Raw genomic sequence first — 9,741 nt, forward strand, 5'->3', positions numbered from 1 at the left:
GGAAGGTGGGGTTCAGCGGGAACGCGAGAGTGTAGTTTGACTAAGGTGTCTCTCTCTCTCTGGAGGTCGTTCACCTTTTACTACGTTTTCTACGATAGCTCCTCCTTTCAGGTGGAGTTGCAACGCAGTACTTTTTATCTCAATTATCTTTTTATTATTAAAGCTGATTGTATTTGTTAACTTTTCAGCTTTTTAGAACGTTTCCCTTCGGGGTGTTTCGTTCTTACTTTTAGTGAACATTCCTTTATGAATTACATTTTTATAACTGTTATAATTCAGTTTTGGTTACAGTTCTCGCCCTTCCCCCTTCCCGTGAGTGTAGGTGAGATTGGGGCTTTTGCCTGTTATGTAATTCTTGTTTGTTCCGTAACCGAAATACAAACCACGCTATTTATATTGGGTTTCCCTTATGGCGTACCTGAAATAGCTAGCCATTAGAATTTAACGAGGGTGTATTTCCCCCACGCTAGTTAGCAGGGGGGTAGGGGAATGGTAGCTAGCTACCCCTCTCCCCCTCACACACTGGTGAACTGCTTCACTTCACTTTTGGCTCGGACAATGGACAGACGTCTCTGTCTTTGTCCTCGCTTGGCAGCCATTGTTTGTTTTGTCTTTACTTAATCACTTACTTTTCTTTTACTCAAAATATATGTAAACATTTTTTCGTGTTTATGTATATATTTGAGTATAGAAATCAGTAAGTTTCCTTTTCAGTTTGTGCTTGTGTGTGTAGTGTACGATATCTCCGTGGAGCCCTCGGCAGTTAGGCCACCATGGTGTAATTTCATGGGTCGCAATCGAGTTTGACTACGGTCTTTCTCTCTCTCTCTTTGAGGTCGTTCACCCTTTTACAACGTTACTTTTACTACGTCTGAGTAGCTTCCTTCCCGTGTGGGTGGGGTTGCTACGCCGTACGTTTTGTCTCAATTAGTTTATGAATCTAATTGTATTTGTTGATTTTTCAGCTTGTAGAACGATTCCTTTCGGGGTTTTTGTTCTTTCTTTAGTGTTCATTCATTTTTAAATTACATAATTACATAGTTACATAATTGTAATTGTTATAATTCTGTGTTGGTTACAGCTCTCCTTCCGTGAGTGTAAGTGGTTGTGAGGGCACGTGCCTGTTGTGTAACTCTTGTGTTCCTTTCCCTTGGGATTCCTCTTCGGAGCCTTCCCGGGGGAATGAATGTTAACTAATGATTTATGTTTTTATTTTTCACAGTTACTGATCTAGTTTGTTTCTGTAATGTGACAACGGAGTGAGCTGTCTTGTTGAGGCCTGGGAATTCGGCTGTTGCTGCCTCCCCTATAGATCTTTGTCAGGGCCGTGTCTCCTTCTCCTGGAAGTACTCCCGTGACGATTGACAGCTCTCCAGTTCATTTTAGAACACTCAGGAGGCTCGCCTCCTTGGGTGGGTAACTTTCCTTCCGAGGGAAGTTTTCTTGTCCAGACTTGAGTTTTTCCCCTTTGGGGGGTTCTTCTCTTGCCTTTTTTTTGTGCGACTATGCTCTTGGTGCTGAGCGGTCGCACCTGTAGTTACGCTCAAAGGGGCTGGGCAACTGCAGGAGCCCCTCTTCGGAGGATTGCTCCTTTTAGGTCACTGGCTGACCCGTCTTCTACGAAGTGTTTCTCTTTCGTTCGCGAGAGAATACACTCATAGAGACTCCCCTTCGGAGGACTTTTCTGCTGTTGTTGCTGTTGGCCGCCTTCGCCGTAAGGCTCACCGTCCGCTACGTCGTAAGGGCCTCCCATCTCCCTATAAGGGTGCTAAGAGGCGCCTTTTTGAATCTCCGTATGCAGCCTGCAGCTCATTCCTTCTTGACCTTCCGCCCCTGGTGCAGATGGACAGCAGTTTGACCTCGTCTTCCGACGGGCAACGGTCTTCCCGACGGACAACGGTCTTCCGACGGACATCAGTCTCCCAACGGACAGACAATGGTCTTCCGATGGACATCAGTCTCCCGACGGACAGACTACGGTCTTCCGACGGACATCAGCCTCCCGACGGACAGACTACGGTCTTCCGACGGACATCAGCCTCCCGACGGACAGCATTCCCTTCGGGGCAAAGGGTTGCCTCCCACGGGGGTTCTTCCCTTGCGTGTCAGGGTTCCCTTGCGCTCCCTTCTGCAGTGTTCTCTCCTGCTCAGTGTTAGCGCACAGGCGCTCTCCTGCTCATCATCGCTTTCCTGATCGCTAGCGCTCTTCTGTTCGCCAGCGCTCTCCTGTTCGTCAGTGCTCTCCTGATGATCGTCTCGGCTGTTCCTGTTGGTTCCATTTACGCGCCCTGTGCGCCCACGTTCGCCCTCGCGATCTAGAACTTCGGTTCAGGTCTTGGACAAGGACTCTTCTTCTACGCACAGGATTCCACGCGTTGCCTTCTGCTCGCCAGCGATCACCAGCTCGCCAGCGACCACAGACGCGTCAACGTTCGCTTGCTCGTCAGCGATCTCCTACGCGTCAACGATCGCCATCGATCTGCCACGCGTGTCAGTTCCCCTGGACACCATCAGTAGCGATCTAGCGCTCACCTGCTGTGGACCACGATCTCCGGTAGCTGAGTCCTGCCGTAGATCTTCCTCCTGCTCGCCAGCGCTCACCTTTACTTCTGTCCTTATGTGTGCCGGCTTTCTTCAATCGCCAGCGCACATCTGCGCGCCCTTTTCTGCCAGGCACCAATGGGCGCCAACGGTTTCTTCTGACCGTCTAGGATCGCCTGATTAACAGCTTGCTTCAGCGCTCACCTTCCAGATGCACCTGCGCGCCTTCTGTTAGCGCTAACCATCACTAGTCTCTTACGCGTTAGCGATCACCTACGTGCCCGCGCGATTCTTCGCCTGCACGCTAGCGTTTTGTTGACGCACCACCGCTCGCCAACGCGCCGTCGCTTGCCGACGCGCCATCGCTTGCCGACGCGCCATCGCTTGCCTGCGGGCCATCGCTCACTAGAACGCGCCATCGCTCGTCAACGCGCCATCGCCCGCCTACGCGTCATCGGTCTCCCGACCTGCGCGTCCAAACGCCCACGTGCCCGCGCGACCGCACACCCACGTGCCCGCGCGACCGCACACTCACGTGCCCGCGCGCCTATCCTCATGCGCGACCGCGCACATGCGCTCCAATGTTCGCCCGCGCACATGCGCTCCAATGTTCGCCCGCGCACATGCGCTCCAATGTTCGCCCGCGCACATGCGCTCCAATGTTCGCCCGCGCACATGCGCTCCAATGTTCGCCCGCGCGCGAACCAACGGTATTCCATTGCGCGGACCAATGGTGTTCCGTCGCGCGGATCGACGGTGTTCCGTCGCGCGGACCGGCGGTGTTCCGTCGCGCGGACCGGCGGTGGTCCGTCGCGCGAACCGACAGTGTTCCATCGCGCGAACGTCGGCTTGATTCCTGCAGCATCCATTGCTCGCCTACGGGTCATCGCTCGCAGACCACCAGCTCTCGCCCTTCCTACCACGCTTGCCCTCCTTCTGGGCTCCTTTGCGCACTTTCGTTTGCGTTCCTGCGTGCCCGCGCATGGGTGCTTCCACGTTCGGTCGCACGCTAACCATTGATTTACCATCGCGCGAGCGCCAGGGCGAATGCGACCGCGATTCCCTTCGGGGTTTCGCAACATGGCCAGCCTGGCGAGTCTTCTGGAGCGTATTTCCAGAACACGGTCCTCACCCCGTAAATGCAGAGCATGGCACATGCAAGAGCAGGAAGAATCTTCAGGGAGGTCTGAGCAACATTCTTCTTTCCAGAACCTGGGTTAGCCCTTCCCCGTCATTCCCTTGAATGGTTTTGCCAGGGAGCTTTCCGTTCGAAATTTCTCCGTCGGCCAAGGGGTGACTGGTTTACCCCTTCCTCTTCTCCATCTCGTGAAAGGGCTTACCAGGTCCTTTCCCTCCTCGGTTGCGACCCGAGGTTTTGTACAAGGAAGCTCCAGGAAGATCATGGGTACTTTCCTCCTCTTGGGCTGTAGCACCTTGGCGTTTTGTCGCCAAGTTTCGAACTTGCGGGCAAGCTCGATGTTGGACCATCTGGACGCAGTGAACGAGGGCTTCCTCTCGGGTGTCTCATTCATGGATGTCGACAAACTCAGACACCCTTCCATCCTTGGGAAGAGCTTGTTTGTGCCCAAGGACAGAGACAAAGACAGCGGTTGTGCGGAGGAAGTCGACTTCCGTGTTCACTCCTCCAAGGCGCTTTTTTCCAGACCCTGCAGGCCTCCAGCGCCTCTTTCTTTCAGCCTCGTCGGCCTAGGTTATCGAACCGGCTACGGCAACTAAGACAAGGTGTCCAATAGCAGTCCCGTCCTGTCAGGAACAGGTAGCACGGGAGTCTCTCCCGGGGGGGCATAATCCTAGAGGGAGCGGCAGAGTTCACGAACTCGAGGATTGGCAACCCCCCCTTGCAGGTCTCCCGCTGGGAGGATGCCTAAGGTTACTCATCCAGATAACAGCTTCCCGATGCCGATTCCTGCACGATCTCCGTGATCAGCCAAGGATATCACGCCTGCCGTCTCAGTCAGCGAATTCAGTGTCACTGAACCTCTATGCCATAGGGTCGGCAAGAGTTTTGCCCGTTTGGGCAGAGTGATCCATGCCTTAGGAGAAGGTCCTCCATAGGATCGTTCACGGCTTCACCCCCGGCTTCTTCAGTCGATCCTTTCTCGTAGGAAAGCATCTGAGACGGGAATTCCGTAGTCGACCTCTCAGCTCTGATCAAGTTTGTCGAACAAACTTCGTCCAGCGTGGAACAGCAGAATCGATCAGACTGGTAACGAGGCGGCAGGACTCCTTAGGCCCTGGATCGAAAGGATGGGTATTTTCAGTTTCCATTCCATCCATCTTCCAGGAAGCTCTTGGAATTCAGCCTAGACTACAGGTGTTCCTGCTTAAGATGCGGTGTGGCAATCCCGCCGTGGCATCGTAGGTTTTTCCCAGAGAACTCTCCCTGCTTTCCTCATGGCTGCTCAGGAGCAGGCTTCCGCCTCCTTTGCCTTTTGGAGGTCTGGTCAACTCCGGTAGGCTCGGGTTTGACCTTCTTCAACGCCGGGACAAGCTCCCGGATCCTTACCATGAGGGAGGGATCATGGTAATTTGCTAGGACCCTTCTCTACTTCTGCCTCAACATCTGGAGTATCTAGCCATGATATTGAGTCAACGGCCTTACCATGTTGGAAACCCCGCTTCTCATCCGTCCAGCGAGGTTAAGCAACGTCGGATCTGGTCGGTACTTGGATGGGTGACCGCCTGGGGACGCCAGATGCTGTTGCCTCCTCCTCCGAGCCTTCCCTTCAGTTGACTGTGGCAAGGCTGAGGAGAGTCGCAGTACCTGTTCTCAGTCAAGCAGAGCTTTCAGCCCTACCTTGGAACGTTTCCTAGGTCTCATTTCCTCATTGACCCGTCTAAAGTCCCGAACGGTCGCCTCAGGATAAGTTCCCTGTGGGGCGGCCCAAGTTCCTGTGGTTTCAAAGCATCGATTAACCGGACTTTCTGGCCCCTATGGGACCAGCGGAACGATTAGACCTGTAATGGGTGTTGACCTATGGAACCTCTTGATGGGAGTGGATATTCTCGTCCTTTCCCCACATTTTTTATGCTGTTCTCGGACTCGTCAAAAAAAATGGGGGGGGGGAGGAGCATGTTCCGGTTCAGGCCTATGGTCAGGACCTGAAGGATACCTCTCCATCATTCAGGCAGGCTTAGGGGCCGTAGTCTGGCCCCTCTACAGATCCTACAGCTCCTGCCGAGTCGCTCCGTGCGCGACAACTTCATGGTACTGGCGTGTTCCAACCAGCAAGGGACGCATTTTCATACCTTCGTATCTTGCAGTAGAGATACTGAGATGATTTGAGATCCTCTGAATACCACTATCAGCTCGCTCATTCCGGGCAGAGGAATGTTCTCTCCGACTATCCGAGCAGAGCCTCGTAGATAGAGTGTACCTGGGAGTCTTTGGCCTTTAGTAACCAGCAAGTCCTGGCCTGGGGGACCTGATCGCGACAGCTTGGAACCTCAAGCTTCCGCTGTTCATCCCCCCAGTCTCAGACCTCAAGACTCTTTGGCAAGATGCATTCCGGTGATGATGGGACAACATCGACGCCTGCGTCTTCCCTCCTTTGTTGTCTGTTGAGAATGGGTCTCAACAAGACCAGGTTGTCTGTCAACCTTTCAATGGTCCTGAGAGCTCCACTGGAACTATACGCAGAACGGTTTCTGGACCCTCTGCTTCCCCTGAAGGAACTCCCGGGAGAGCTTTTCCCCCGGCACAAGCTACTCAAACAACCACACTGCAACATCTTTCACGAGCCGGGGTATCGCTTCGGCTTCACGCCTGGAGATACTACGCCTCCTCCTCAAGAAGAGACAACCCGCTGCAGTCGCGGGGCGGAGGTCGCGTCATCTGCGATAGTCATCCGCAGGGGTCTACCAGGCGAAGTGGAGAGTCTTCTGTGGTTGGTGTCGTGGGAGATATACCTCTTCCCTTGAGGCCTCTTCTCCAGCAATAACGAACTTACTGTATTGCTTTTCGGCGGAAGGAAACTCCTTTCCACTCTCGGCAGTGAAGCCTGTCGCTCGGCCTTTCCCTGGCCTTCAGGCTGAAAGGAATAGACTTTTTCCTTCCCGCTGGACCTTTCCTCGCTCATGCGAAGCTGCGAAAGTCCCTGCCCCTAGTCGGAGTGAGACCTCCAACATGGAGCATGGTTCGGACTTTTTAGTCTCTTAAGAGATCTTCTCAAGACCCATTACGTCAGGCCTCTGATCGTATTCCGTCTTGGGGCTCCTGCTCACTCTGGCCGCGGCCAGTGTGTAAGCAATCTTCTTGGTCTCGTACGACTCCGCCCTTTCTAAGGAATGGGGGAAGGCAACATTCAGGTTTGCTCCTGAGTTGTTGGCTAGACTCAGAATCTTGGGGTCCCAGCCCTTCGGTCCAATTCCTTCAAGATTTCGAGTCACCATTCTGTATCAGATGACCCAAAACCTTCTCCTTCTTGCCAGTAAAGGAATCGAGGGGTTATTTTTGGGAACAGCTGCAGTTTGTCCTCACGTGCAGCCGGGTTGGGAACACAAGAAAGACACGGGGGAGAGTCACCAGTATACTTCTTCAGTTGGGACTCAAGGACATTCATCTCGACCTGAATCCAGACCCTCTCCTGTCACGTCGCCCTACAGCAAGATGTCGGATACATCGCAACGTCCCTCGCCTTCGAGTAATACTACTCTGTGACGCAGGTGCTACAAGCTGGAGTCTGGAAGCGTCTAATGACCTTCGCAGCCCGCTTCCTGCAGGACGTGACCCACAGGAGTATCGATACGTTTCTATCGCTCTGTGGTGGCTACACAACAGCTCGTCTAACCTCAGGCTCCTTTCTGGACTGGTAGCAGAAGGTTGAGGGCATTGTTATCAGCTTTTAGTCTGCATTAACGAAAGAAGTAAGTCTGGCCCTTACTTCTTTCTTCATCATCCTCTCTACTGGGAAGCAGCATCCTTGTCTCTGCATAGCTGACCTCAAACCTCTGCAGGTAAACCATGCTTCCTTGTGTTCCGAGTATTGAGTCAATACTGTCGCGTCCCCCGTACCCTGACGAGGTGGTATTGGGAACGTCCTAACCCAGAGTTCCTTCTGGAACTCCAGGTCAACTGCCTAGGACGGGTCACACTTCTTCCTTCACACACAAGCTTATGTAGGCCACACGTTTCCTTGCGGAGCAAGGAACTTGTGAGTTGCAGGGACCCCTTTTCTCGAGTGCGACTCACTCGGATTCTGAGTTCCCGGGTAAAGCCAAAGCCAGTATGGCTGGGGACTTTCCACCCTTCCTAAGGGGTAAGTCACCCAATGTAAATAGCGTGGTTTGTATTCCGGTTACGGAACAAATGACAAATTCGGAGATACTGTAATTTGTATTTTTCCTAACCATACAAACCTTAGCTATTTACATATGTTTGCCCGCCAGCCCTGTCCCCCAAGACAAGTCCTACCTCTAAGTGAAAGTGAAGCAGTTCACCGGTGTGTGAGGGGGGAAGGGGTAGCTAGCTACCACTCCCCTACCCCCCTTCTAACTAGCGCGGGGGTAATACACCCTCGTTAGAATTCTAATGGCTCGCCATTTCAGCTACGCTAAAAGGAGAACCCAATGTAAATAGCTAAGGTTTGTATGGTTAGGAAAAATACAAATTATCTCTGAATTTGTCACTTTTGAATAAACTTACCCGCTGGTTATATAAGTTTTAGACCCACCCTCCTCCCCTCTAGAGATCATGGGGCATGGAAAATCTGAATTGGTTGGGTATAGTTTTACCTGTGGTACCGTGAGGGCACTGGGGTAGACCTGGCATATCCGCGCTAGGTGCGCAAGAGATTTCGAATTTCCTGCCGAGGCGTCCAGGGACTTGGTCATTACAGTACAGTATATAACCAGCGGGCAAGTATATTCAAAAATTTATTCTGTTATGAAAATATCATTTTATTAAGTGTCATCCTGGTGACATCAGGACTGTTCTTTATAGATGCAGAATCATACCAATGACACTAGTGCCATGTGTACACTTGTACACAGTGTTGATAATTATCCAACATTTACAGTGAAATTATCTTAATAATTTTTCAACTGATTTGGAGTGGCTAATGACTTTTCTTCCCTTTCAGGTAGAAAATATATATATGTTTTATGTAGTGGATGTATAATTCTGATACTAATTTTAATACACCAATTATTACATATAAGATGTCTATTTAAATAAATGTTTAACGGGTATTTGCGTCTTACTCGCCCCAAAAGTAGTTAAATAAAATTAGACAGAGTATTTTCTTATTTTCCTAAGTAAATTATATGCTTGAGGGTACATTTATATGTGAAAAAAATAACTGAAAGATATTTACATTTATTGCTATATATATAAAAACATTGCTGCTTCTATTGTCGATGATGACATTTCCCTGCAAGGGGCAGGAAGCACTAAGATTGCTCCATGCTTAGTGGATTTGATGTATAACAGTATCATCATATATTTCTGTGGTCTGGATGACCATATTAAAGCTGATCCAAGGTTGAGGCACTTATACAAACCCACAGATACAGTACTTTCAAGTAATTCTCTGGTAAGCTTCCATCAGGACGACATAGCTTGAGCCCAAAAAACGGATTTTGAAGCTAAGCGAAAAATTTATTTTTGGGTGAGATGGCCATGTCATCCTGATGGACCCACCCTCCTTTTCTGAGAAAAGGATTGTATAACAATCCCCACCCGAAACTACTCTATCTGTACCACCATGCTTAATTGCTACAAGGAATGGGTAGCCATATTGGACCCTGTAGTAGTACGGGAAGGGGATCCACTGGGTAACCTTGATGATGGCTCCCCTTCAATTTCGCCACTCTTCCCCCTCAGAGCGAAAACTCTATTCGGAATGAAGATTGCCATGTGTTGTATCAAGAAATACAGTACGTCCCCTGATATTATGAGATATCCTTAAGAACATTTTTAAGGATACTCGCGCCAGGAGTTAGAATTCTGGAGACCCATGGTCAATTCTCTGGGAGTATCACTGTAGCCAAATATCCCTTTGAAAGCTGCCTAAAGGAACCTTCCATCAGGACGACATGGCCATCTCACCCAAAAATAGATTTTTCGCTTTGCTTCAAAATCCGTTCTGTGTCTTGTTAGGGCACTGAGGCACCACCACAATTATATGCATGCAATCCCTGACCAGAAATAAAATCTCTTCTTGGCTAAGGGAGATCATT

The 9,741-nt window shown here is 50.7% G+C and overlaps 1 pseudogene; it reads left to right on the forward strand.

Moving 5' to 3' along the window:
* Positions 1–5,150: 5,150 nt before the first annotated feature.
* LOC137618553 (5S ribosomal RNA) lies at positions 5,151–5,269 on the forward strand (annotated as a pseudogene).
* Positions 5,270–9,741: the final 4,472 nt, after the last annotated feature.

This window comes from Palaemon carinicauda, chromosome 24 (assembly GCF_036898095.1).
Source record: "Palaemon carinicauda isolate YSFRI2023 chromosome 24, ASM3689809v2, whole genome shotgun sequence".
NCBI lineage: Eukaryota > Metazoa > Arthropoda > Malacostraca > Decapoda > Palaemonidae > Palaemon > Palaemon carinicauda.